The 12,232-nt window shown below is 44.9% G+C and overlaps 1 protein-coding gene across 9 annotated transcripts in view; it reads right to left on the bottom strand.

The window, feature by feature from the left end:
* LOC119172975 (cell adhesion molecule Dscam1-like) overlaps positions 1–12,232 on the bottom strand; it is a 2,235,730-nt gene that overhangs the window by 1,269,571 nt on the left and 953,927 nt on the right. The window lies entirely within an intron of this gene.

The raw sequence follows: 12,232 nt of genomic DNA, 5'->3' as shown, positions 1-12,232 counted from the left end.
CCAAAATTGGAGTAACGGCTGCTTTTAGTCTTCCAGACCAACTGTTTCTCCCCGAAAGGACCCAGCGCAACAAGATATCTGACATGTTCAAAAACAGGAATCAATTGTATCAGAACAAAGTTTTTAAGGAAGCAACGGAAAGAGGAATCGCACTAAATGCTCTCGTCACGCAACGGTTTCTTCACTGAAGGAAACGCAAATATGCATGCCGCCCACATTGATATTCAAGGGCCAGATAGACTGGTAAAGTTCGACTCGAGAATTTTTCTGTGTGCCAAACTTTACCAAACCAAAACAGTGATTCACTTTAGCATCCGCAGATTGTAAAATAACAGCGCTGGCTGAACACAGAGGACCTGAGGATACAGCTACCGCAAGCGCCTAACACACGCAGGAGGAGCGTAGAAAGTTGGCATGTCAAGCGGACGAAACACCGAAACACGTGCAAAAGATATTAAAAAAAAGCCTAGCCACGCCATTTGCTTGCTAGAGAAGCGCGTCAAAACCGACCGAACACCAAACCACCTGCAGAACAAGGCCTTAAAACAGCCGGAGAAAAAAAGACCAAAAAAAGCAGACCCAGACTCGCCTTTTGTCAGCCGCAAAATTTGTTCAGTCATTTTTTTCCGCGTGTTTTTGTACTGCCCTTTCTAATTGAGTATTATGAACCAGCTAGCCCAAACTAAAGTACTTCTAGAGTAACTTTGGATACTCCAAACCGCCAAGCTCGTTCACAGCTTGTGAGAAGTGTTAAGTTCTCAAACAGCTGGCTCATTGTTTTTTGTCCAAAGACATATTGTTGATTGGTTGCGTTATCAGAAGAGAAATTATTTGCTCTGTCTTATTCACCGTATTCATTCCAAGCTGTATAGACTAAATTACTGCTATTATTACCACCTGCATAATACCATATTACTGCTTTTGTCACCACTGCTGATCCAGTGTACTTTTGCTGTTAAAAGTTCCTTTTCGCAATTAAGCCTTGTTTGAAAAAACAAGACATTGGCGTGCGGCTGTACTTTCTTTGATAGAGGTACTTGTACCTCATTGGCTTTTTGTAACGTTATCGACTAGGTGTTGAGGCCTTCGGCCACATTTTGTAGAGCTGTAGTGCATGTGGGTCAGTAAGTGAACAAACTATTTTTGCATTACTTCAGCGGCACAGCCAGGCGGTGGAACACAAAACCCGTGCCCCCCCCCCCTTCCCTCCACCGTAGTCCCAAAACTGTTTTGGGCCTAGCCTACAGGGCCCAATATGACAATATGACACAAGACCCAGTTTGCATGCCTGGCCTCCAAGTCAGATGGGTGGACCCCCCCCCCCCTTCCATACGCCCAAAATTCATAAACTCTGCCTACGACACTGCGTGACTTGCTTCACTTCCATGCGGGACGTATTGTTTCATAAGGGTAACATCAAGCGAGCACGTTGCACATGGACAGAACAACGCGAGATGAAATCATCTAAATCTTTCAGATTTTTTAGCGATGCAAAACTGTCGCAAAACTGAATATTGTGAAACACAATCGTAAATGTAGTAGGCTCACGTTGGCATGCCTGTTATTCAGAATCCTAGAATATGTACGCACTGGGAAATTTCAACAAGCCGTTTAAGTCGCATTTTGACGTCAATACCAATCGACAAAAATTTCATCTTTGAATGACCTCAGTAACGCCGTGTAGGATTTTCCGCATGCCCATAATTAGTCTGATTACAACTTGGCTGTTTTTAACCAGACTTGACTGCTATGAAATAAAACCGTATTTGATGCAGGTCCAAAATACCTTTTAAAAGTCTTTCACACATATTTGGTTATACTGCAGATAATAATGTACCCAGTGATGCTGAAGTACAGAAAGCAAGTGACTTTTGTTAAGTGCAGACTGTTTGTACGTGTTATATCCTAGTCACACGAGAAGGTATAATGCCATTTGCACCGAATGACATCTAGATTCAGTGGCAATAATGGGCTGTCACACGGAAACGTCTAATGTCATTCAAAGGAAATGACTTCAGAAAACGGATGAGTTAGCCGAACTCATTCGAATGAGTTTTCGTCGCGAAGATGTACTTTCGCCAGAAGAGGACCGTAAACAGATTATATGTGAAAAAATTAAAAACCATAACAAGCAATATTATGGTTTAATATTTAAGTATTGCTTAATGTGTTCGCTTACAATTTATCTGAGTCGTTCGCCAAAAATTGAGCATTCTCGTTCACAGCAACATTCTCAAAAGCGTTGCCGGCCATGTTGCCATGTCAGCCATGTGCTCAGTGTTTACGCTAGCCTCGAAGCTGTCTTTCTTGGTTAACAAGCCTGGCACCATGAGAGGAATTCGGCGCAAAAATTTGATGCGGCTGCCTCGCACTGCGCCACGTCAGCCATATTGAACATTTACCACGCCACCCCAAAAGTGATAGTGGCTCCAGTCTTGCTTCGAATTCATATGGGCTACGGGCTTTTCTTTGGGTATTAAAAAAACTGTACATTAACCTTTCATCCTCAATTTCATCTGTGTGGAAACATTTTTACAGCCCTTAGTGGACAAATTGAATTAATTACACACGCTGCAAGTGTTTTTTCTTAAATCCGTCTTAGCGACATCGCGATTGCCATCATTTACAAAGGACAATACATCTGTCCGTGTAGCAGCACACGTCTCCTAATGTCATTCTATGTGTCGGATGTCAGTAGAGTAAATTCACAATGAACTTTCTCCTGTGACAGGGGTATTATGTATATGAAAGCATCGTTTTTGGGGCCAAACTGCGCATGTGCAGGACAGCGAAGAGTATCATGCCACATGGTTACGCTGGCACTGACAATTTCATTCAATCAATCAATGAACTTCATTTTCATGAATGAATATATGCAATTGCAGCGATTATTTGGACCGATAGCCTACAGTGGCTCGTGAACTGTCCTATAAAATATGCGACATAAAAAAGTGTTCAGGTCAGCTTTGAGGTATCAAACAAAAGCAATCAATAAATACAGATAACAGAGTAATATATGTTTTTCTTGTTAGCTTGCAGCTAGCTTTCTATATATAGGCACCTAAAAATACAATAAAAATGGAATCAAACACACACATGCCTACTTGTCTTGAATACACAAAAAATGATTTACATGCCGTGCTGAAATTACGTGCCGTTTTAATCTCTAGGGAGAATTCGACATGGCTACGCTGGCCCGCGTGTTTGCTGACACTATTAATGTTTATGTTTTTATTAAAGGGATTGCTGTTTGTACTAGAAAGCCAACTGCCGAGATTTGTTTACAGTGGTGCAACTAAAAGTACGTTTTTCTTATTTTCACAGGTTTGGGCTTTGACAAAGCATAACACTTGGGCTAAGATTCACGAAGCTGTCCGTGCGCAGGCCTTCGTAACAGTGTTTCAAGACTCGCCTTTACCCTGTTTTCTGAACATGCTTCATGGATTTAAACATCCCAATGCATGTTAACCTGCTCCACCCTAAAACAAATTCTGTATTAAAGTTTTGCAAGAGTGTGCTCAACTTTCTTGTGCACCTTCTGGCTGTTCTAAGATACTGAAGTGTTATGCTGTTATTATAGGTGGCACTGTTCCTATTAATTCCATTTGCATCTTGTTGACCTAGTATGCGATGTTGGCCTGAATGTTAGCACGTCTTCAGCAAATGTCTTTGTGACACATGCATAGGGCAATGTAAAATAAATTGGCAGGCATTAACACCGAGCACTAACTTCCAATAAGGCTTTTTTGGGGAGGGGGGTGAACCACGGGGCACTTATTCCACTTCGTCCGACAGAGCAGTAACCTGTTCGGTTGTGAACCAACCAGACTTCAAACTAAGAAAAGCTTGACATAATGTTGAGCTCGAATATATGTGTATTGGCCAGCTATCTGTGACACTGTCGGACAAAAAATTAGAATATCTGTGCATGCCTTAAGATATATTGCTTCATTCACAGATTTGGTGGCTGTGACTCGTCAACTGAGTGAATGAGTGTAGCCTAGTTTCCTAAATTTAAAGCATTGTCTGAAGGTAGCACTGTCTATGTTTATTTGTGTCTGTAGTTTTTTCCAGCCCTTTAGGCCAGCTACAAGGAGTTTTACTGAATATCATCATGTAGCATCTGCAAAAGGCTGCTTTCAAGCAGGCTTTGCATGCTTGCTTTGTGCCTACAGGTATTGCGCATTTCATGGCGCAGCAGCGCATGACAAAACAGCGGAATTGAGATTACCTATGTGCACGAGCTAAATATGTATTCTAACATAAGCGGATGATATGTGTTATTTGCCACACACAAGATCTCGTTTAGAATGACGAATGGTGAATAGGCTCATGAAAATGTATCCTAAGTTAACTTACCCCAAAGGTAGCGTTATTGCTACAAATAGAATGCATTCATGAGGTTCTGCACACTTTCTGCCAAAATCTTTTTCTCTTGGCAACAGTCATCATTTGAAGAGCATCCACCACATCAACATTTATGTGGCAAGCCAAGTAACGTTTCGCTGAACCTACCATTTTTTTTACAATTAATTGTGCAGTAGACTTCCTAGAATGTAAACGCTGCTGTGTGTGTGTGACTGATTGTTATGTATTGATTCTAGCACGTTAAACGTCCCCCTATTGCTTCTTGCAGCAATGAGATGACTCACATACGTCTGCGGTGACATTCCGCCACACTAGCTTGACGGAAACACCTGTCCTACGCAACTCGAGTTTTTCACCATTGGAGAAGTTGCCCTTCTCTCTGCAATGATGACACATACTGCCATATGCTAGGAATTCAAGAGGGTTTGTCTGCGGAAGACGTAGAAAACATTTTATGTATTTCGCCGCTCGGTTAGTGTGGGCTGTGGTGTGGTGAAGTCTATTTTTACATGTGCTCACACATCGCATAAAAAATCAATAAAGTATTTTTTTCCTTCGTATTTAGTCAACTTTTTTGTTACAAGCACCCAAGCAGTGATCTGCCAAGGAGCTCGCAACATGTGTCAAGTGTCTGACCAGCATACAGGACATAAATATTCTTTTCCACAAGGAGTAACTGGAAGCATGTGCAGTTGGTCCTCAAAGAGTAACTGCGAACACGCGAGAGTAACGGTCAAGACTACCTGCCAGTCTTCGGGGAGCAACTTGTGGGAGTAATGGATGGTCATCAGGGAGCAACTAGGGGGGGAGGAGTAACTGTTCATCCTCCGAAGGAGGAACTAAAAGAAGATCAACGGTTCATTTCTCTGCAGTTTTCTCCCTGTAGGAGCAACCTCTATACTCTCATTGCTTCATTTCGGCTTAGAGTCTACATGCTCTACACTGCTGCAGCCTCTGGGAGCACTATTATCGACTTCGAAAGTCGAGTCAGCCGAGCTTCCCAGAGACATGGTTGCAGATCAAACTTTTGCCGTCGTTAAGTCCGAACTTGTCCAGGCCACCCTCCTGAACCACTGTTCACGAGCTGCTTTCACTAGCCTCATAGTGGACGCTTCATCAAAAGCAGTTAATCCCCTCTTCATCAATGGATCAATTGTGCATGGGCTCCGGTTTCCTTCTCTTCCCGTAAGTTACGCGACACTGGTCGCCAATACCCTACTTTCCGGTGGGACCTCCTCGCAGCCTACCTTGTCGTGAAGCATTTCATAGTATTTTTTGAAGAGCAACAATATGACATTGCCACGGACCACAAACCACTTCTTTTTGTTACGTTTCTGCAGTGCTACGCCCACTCATACAGAGTTTTGACAACTTGCTTTCATTGCCGAATTCACCAAAGGCATACGTTTTATTAAAGACAGCTTTAAAAGTGCAGCACCCGCTCTCAGACGCATTACCATCAATGCCATGACAGATACCACCAGCCTTTAATTGTTTTCCCTCACGGAGGCACAGATCTTAGGCGAAGAGCTTCCACTACTCCAATCCTCTACATCCCTCCGACTGGGCCAAGCCAGGTTCCCCAATGACCACGCTATATACTCTCTGGTGTGATGTTTCACTAAACTGCGCTCGTATCTGTGTCCCTTCACATCTGCGTCTTGGTGTTTTTGACACTCTCCGCTCAATCTGCCATCCCGGCATAAGGGCTATGCAACACCTCGTTACTGAACGCTATCTCTGGCCGTGCATACGCGTTAACAATTGTGACTGGATTTGCACTTGCACAGTGTGTCAGCGCATCAAGATACAATGGCACGCCAAGCTTCCGGTGGTAAAAACTCCTCTCCTTGATGCACGTTTCCACACCAATAATTTACCATTGTTGAGCCATACCTTCATGCTTGGGATATGCGTATTTGTTTACGTGTATTGACAGGTACACTAGGTGGCATAAAGAAGCTCCGATGGCTGACATCACGGCAAAAACAGTTGCTTAGACTTGTATTGCTACCTTGAATAGCCAAGCCAGCGTACCATTAACAGTGACTACTGATCGAGGCAGTCAGCGCTTTTCACTTCTGTAAGGTCTCTACTAGGTTGTCTGCCCCTCACAGCCTCACGACAAAGCTTGAGTAGCACAACTCTCCATCGCGCTTCTCGGCCTTCGTTCTAAACTTCCACAAGAACTTTCCTGCTGTGTTGCCGAGACAGTTTATGGCTGCACACTCTGTCTGGTGACCTCATCAGCCCTGTTACTACGCAAATTATTTCAGATTGATCTGCTTTCGTCCATCGTCCGCGGATCTTCATGCAAAACTTGCGCCCATCACCAGCTTCAGCTCACACCAAGAACAATGCTTTTCTATCGGCAAAGCTACAAACATCTTCAAACGCATTTATTTGTGTTGATACGTGTGACTGTTCTTGTCAGCCTCGCTATGATGGTTGTTTCCTTCTCGTCAAGCGTTCTGAACATTATTTTAGAGTTCTGCATAACGGGCATGAGGTTGCAGTCCGCATTAAAAGTATCAACCTGGCCCCCATTTTTACAAGCTCCGCCTCATCAATTTTCTAAGTTCCCATGGCCCCTTATGTGAAGGAGGAGCCATCTGTGGCATACTTTTATTGTTCTGGCACAACACAATTGAGGCATGAACTCGTAGTGGGTTGGCTGCTGAAGAAAAAAAATTCACAACATATCCACGAGGGGAATGATGACAAGTGGGGCGAGCACTCCGGAGAAGACGAGCGGTTTCACGAACACACGCGCGGACGGACAGAAGAACGTAAGAGGAATGAACAGAGCTACGGACGGCCGAAAAGACGGAAGCGCGAATTGATCTGACGAACTGATGAATGGACGGTTGCACGGAAAGATGCACGGACGCACTGACGGAATGACGGACGAATAGACAGATTCACTAAGGCACGGACAGACACATAGATGGACGCACACTCCAAGTATCACTATCTCGCGTATTTTTATCACATATTTATCATATATAAGTACCGCTATCTAGCAAACATTCCAATGGCTAAACGAAAGGTGGACACTATGACGACTTGGACGTACGACCCATGGCGTAAGGATCTTGGCCCGTAAAAGATGTAGTTTAAACCATGGCGGACACGCATCATTTTAGTTTCATTACTTTAAGCATTCTTCCTCCCGGTTCTTGGCCCCTCGCCCTTTGAGGGCGAATGCCATCTACATGAGGTCATTATCATCATAAATCACGCTGTGTTTTTGGAATCACGTTTTAGAGTACTCCAGATATATATTTCTATAGCGGCCTTAAACACGGCGCTCCTATTTAAAATAGCACGAGTGATTGATATATGGAGTTAAAAGTCCCCAAACAACATATGATTATGAGAGGCGCCGTAGTGGAGGGCTCTGAATATTTTGACTATCTGGGTTTTTTAACGTGCACCCAAATCTGAGCGCACTGGCCTATAGCATTTTCGCCTTCATCGAAACAGAGCGTCTTACACGTACTTGCGAATGCGCTGTAGGGCAGAAGCAATTACTGAGCACCTGTCGAGTAAACTCCCACCCAAGCAAGAAGCAAATTGGATGGGAGCTCACCTAATTAAAAATGAGAGTGGAATATGAGTAAGCCAAACATCTCTCTATTTCACAGTGAAAACTTTTATGAATCCTAATGGCTGCGTGCGCCGTAGTTGTCTGCCGCCGCTGGTGTCCATAATGAATATTAGACGAAAAAAGAAAAAAAGCTCAATAAACAGGAAACGTTTAGAAACACAATAGAATTCACACCCGGGTGCCCTGCGTGCCAGCCCAGAATTGTACTAATGAGCCACGAGGTGATTGAAAGTTCCTTGCAAACTGCGCAGCCTTAGGCAGCTTGTAAGTCAAGAAAGGAATCTAGTTTATGTGAGTAATAAAAGAGTTTAGGACAGCAAATGAACAACCAGGCGTCACATAATTCGAATCGCGCAATAATTGGGCAGTCGAATGCTGCAACCCATTACAAAGGCTTTGTCTTGTTCACTTAGTAACTGTCGGCCATGCCCACTGTGGGGGATTGTGTGGGCTACAAAAGCTTCAGGCCTGATATTTCATTGCCGCCAGCACAGCATAAAATATTTTACGAAATTATTTGGAAGTGTACAGCGGGTACCACGCTTCTCGGAAGACCGGCGAAGGATCAAGAACTCTTCCTAAAAAACCATGCCAGGAACGTCGCTCTCTCTTCTATTAGGAGCTTTCTGCCAGGTCGCGATCGCAGAGGTCATGCTTTCTGCCGCTTGTTTCGACCGGCAGCCGTACTACACCACTCGCCTCAGTACCGTTCAGTCCTGTGACAGACCTGTTTTCATGCGAAATTGAAACAATGTATGAGAATTAGTGCCCTTCGGACAACCGGTGCGCTGAGGCCGAAGAAAAGTAACAGAAGAAGGCGCGTTCTTCCGTGGCCGATAGTGTCTACCAGTGCTGCCTCTACAAAAGTTTATCACGCAGTATGCTGCAGTATGGGGTACTAGGGGTGAAACAAGAAAATGTCAAAACATAGCGTTATATTTGCTGCTTATTTATTTGTTTGGATGAAAACACGAAATATACCCACTATGAATTTCTGAAGGTGTTTATGTTTACTCTTTTCACAAACGCGTGTAAGGCACTATTTCTTGCCAAATCGTGTTTCTCACTTACAGAGCATGGGTGCCGCATCACCGAAAGAAGCAGAGCGAGGGCATCGTCTGATTACGTGGCATTAAAAGTATATATAGGGCACACCGGCCGGCCATTTCGGTCATCATGCAAAAACGTCCAAGTCAACAGTTCATGCTGGCAGTGCGCACATGGTTAATTACAGGCCGCCTTGCTGCGAACTGGAAGTGGCAATCCTGCTTCACAGATTTTCTTCCTTTCTCTGTATATCACAATGCGACACCTCAGTTTCCTGAGCACCCACGAGCTGCTCTAGCTGTGCCTAATTCTATTCATGACTACTCTACGTTCTGAATTCACTACAGTGTTTTTTGCTAGGGCTTCCCGACATTGCACCTCTTAGACTGTTCAATTTCCTTAGTGTGGTTAAAAAAACAGTATAAGTACATGTATGCGCAGTTCTCGTCTGGTTTGGTCATGTCTGGAAAATACAACATCCGCATGAAACAAAAAGCGACAGCATTTGCAATTTTCGTGCCAAGACAGGTACCCAACCCATTGAGAACTCTATCAAAGTAGATTTGGCCGAAATGGTCGAAAGCCATGTCATTCAGAAGGTCGATGGTCCGACTACATGGTGTGCAGGAATGGTTGCCGTGGTCAAGCCCGCAGGGGAAGTTTCAATTTGCTTGGATCTTACCCAGCTGAACAAGAGCGTCCTGCGAGAACGGTTGGTCTTGTCTACAGTATATGACGCCCTTAGGCAACAGGCGGGGACCACCTACGTTTTAAAATTGGTTTCCAATTGAGGGTTTCACAGGGAGAAATTGGCTATAGAAAGTCTACAGATCAAAACATTTATCACAAGAATTGGTAGGTACTGCTTCCAGCGAATGCCGGTCGGTGTAACTTCGGCCACGGAGTACTTTCAAAAGGGAGTGGCTAATACCGTGGTATCCTTCGTATACTTTGGTATATCCTTTGGTATACCTTGGATACCTTGGATGGTATCCAAGGGGTAGTGATGAATAGTTTCACTAAGTGCTGAACAGGTTGGTTACAGCCGGGCTGACACTAAAACGGCCAAAGTATTCTTTTTGTCATTGCAGTGGTGTTTTTAGGCTACGTGGTTGATGCATCTGTAATTAGCTGAATCTCAAGAAAGTTTGAAACCTAAACAAAATGTGTGCGTCCTTGAGTGTTGAAGATGTCCGCAAGTTTTTGGGCAAGAATAACTATCTTGCAAGGTTGATGAAAACCAGTAAGCGGATGCGAAGAACAAAATGACTTGTTTACTAGACACTGGGTTAAAGTAAAAAAATTGAATGCTGGCGTGCACTCGGGGCACGCTCCGGTCCTCTTCTTTGTCTTCACTGCTCTTCCACATTGATACATTACCACTGAAATGATTATCGCGTGTGCCATCCCCTCTGTGCTCAAGCTGTAACGAGCCTGAACATATCGACCATTTTCTTATCACGTGTCACCGTTTCAAAAATCAAAGAAAAAACAGCGTCGATATTTTATTCAGAAAACTAGGAATATCACTTAATACTCCCAATACTTTGTCTTTTGGGGCCACTTCATTGGGACACAGCGAGCGACAGGAACATCTGCGCGGCTCTCTGCGAATTCATATATAACACAAGAAGATTACCTTGTTGAGTCAGCGATCAGCTCTCAAATTTTACTAGCCACACTACCACTTATTATTTATTAAAAGGGGGTGACAGAGAAGCCACATCTGGTGTTAATGGCGATCGGGAAAGTGGATCGGCGTCCGCATGCTTGCGACCGGAACGATATACGACACGGATGTCGTATTCCTGCAATCGAAGTGCCCAACGGCCCAGACGTCCGGACGGGTCTTTCAAGGAGGACAGCCAACATAGAGCGTGGTGGTCTGTGACCACGTCGAAAGGACGGCCGTAAAGGTACGGGCGAAACTTCGTAAGCGCCCAGATTATGGCCAAACACTCCTTCTCTGTCACGGAGTAATTCAATTCAGCCTTCTTGAGAGCGCGACTTGCATAAGCGACTACGTATTCGGTTTGGGTGCCTTTCCGTTGTGCCAAAACTGCGCCAAGACCAACGCCGCTTGCATCAGTGTGAACTTCTGTGGCAGCAGTGGGGTCGTAGTGGCGAAGAATAGGTGGCGAGGTCAGCAGGCGGCGCAGCTGGTGAAATGCGTCGTCACATGCAGGTGACCATGCAGATATACCTTTGCTGTTGGAAAGCAGACTAGTCAGAGGTGCAATGATGGACGCGAAGTTGCGCACGAAGCGACGAAAGTAAGAGCAAAGACCAACGAAACTTCTTAGGGCTTTCAGTGATGTGGGCATTGGGAAGTCAGCGACTAGCTCGAAGCTTATCGGGGTCCGGAAGAACACCGTCTCTTGTGATGCGTGTCCCAAGATGGTTAGTTTTCGGGCAGCGAAGTGGCACTTCTTGGTGTTAAGTTGTAGGCCTGCAGAAGCTAGACACGTCAAAATCTCGTGGAGACGACGAAGATGTGTCGGGAAATCAGCTGAAAAGACTACGATGTCATCTAGGTAACACAAGCAAGTTTTCCACTTGTGGGCCCGCAATATGGTATCTATCATGCGTTCAAACTTCGCAGGCGCGTTGCAGAGCCCAAATGGCATGACTTTGAACTCATACAGGCCATCCGGCATTACAAAGGCTGTTTTAGGGCGATCACATTCAGCCATTGGCACCTGCCAATACCCAGAACGCAGATCCAAGGATGTGAAGTACTCGGTGCCTTGTAAACAGTCAAGAGCATCGTCTATTCGTGGTAGCGGGTAGACGTCTTACTTTGTAATCTTGTTTAAGCGGCGATAGTCCACGCAAAATCGAACGGTGCCATCTTTTTTCTTTACCAGAACCACAGGTGATGACCAAGCGCTTTGAGAAGGCTGTATGACTCCACGTTTAAGCATGTCATCTACTTGCTCCGTAATGACGCGGCGCTCTTCGGCAGAAACGCGGTAAGGACGCTGTCGCAGAGGCGAATGTGAGCCGGTGTCAATAGTATAAGTGACAGTCGTGGTGCGGCCCAAAGCAGGTTTCTGAAAGTCGAAAGAAGAGCGAAACTTGTTAAGGAGAGCAACAAGTTGGCTGCGATGCGAGGGGGGAAGGTCTGCGTCAATAGCATTGTCGAAGGCTGGTGAGCTTGATGGCTCAGACGCCTGAGTGATTGCGGCAATTTGACATGGCGTTTCG

Source organism: Rhipicephalus microplus, chromosome 4, assembly GCF_043290135.1.
Source record: "Rhipicephalus microplus isolate Deutch F79 chromosome 4, USDA_Rmic, whole genome shotgun sequence".
Taxonomy (NCBI): domain Eukaryota; kingdom Metazoa; phylum Arthropoda; class Arachnida; order Ixodida; family Ixodidae; genus Rhipicephalus; species Rhipicephalus microplus.
Note: the sequence above shows the minus strand (reverse complement) of the source record. Positions and strands in the feature narration are given on the sequence as shown.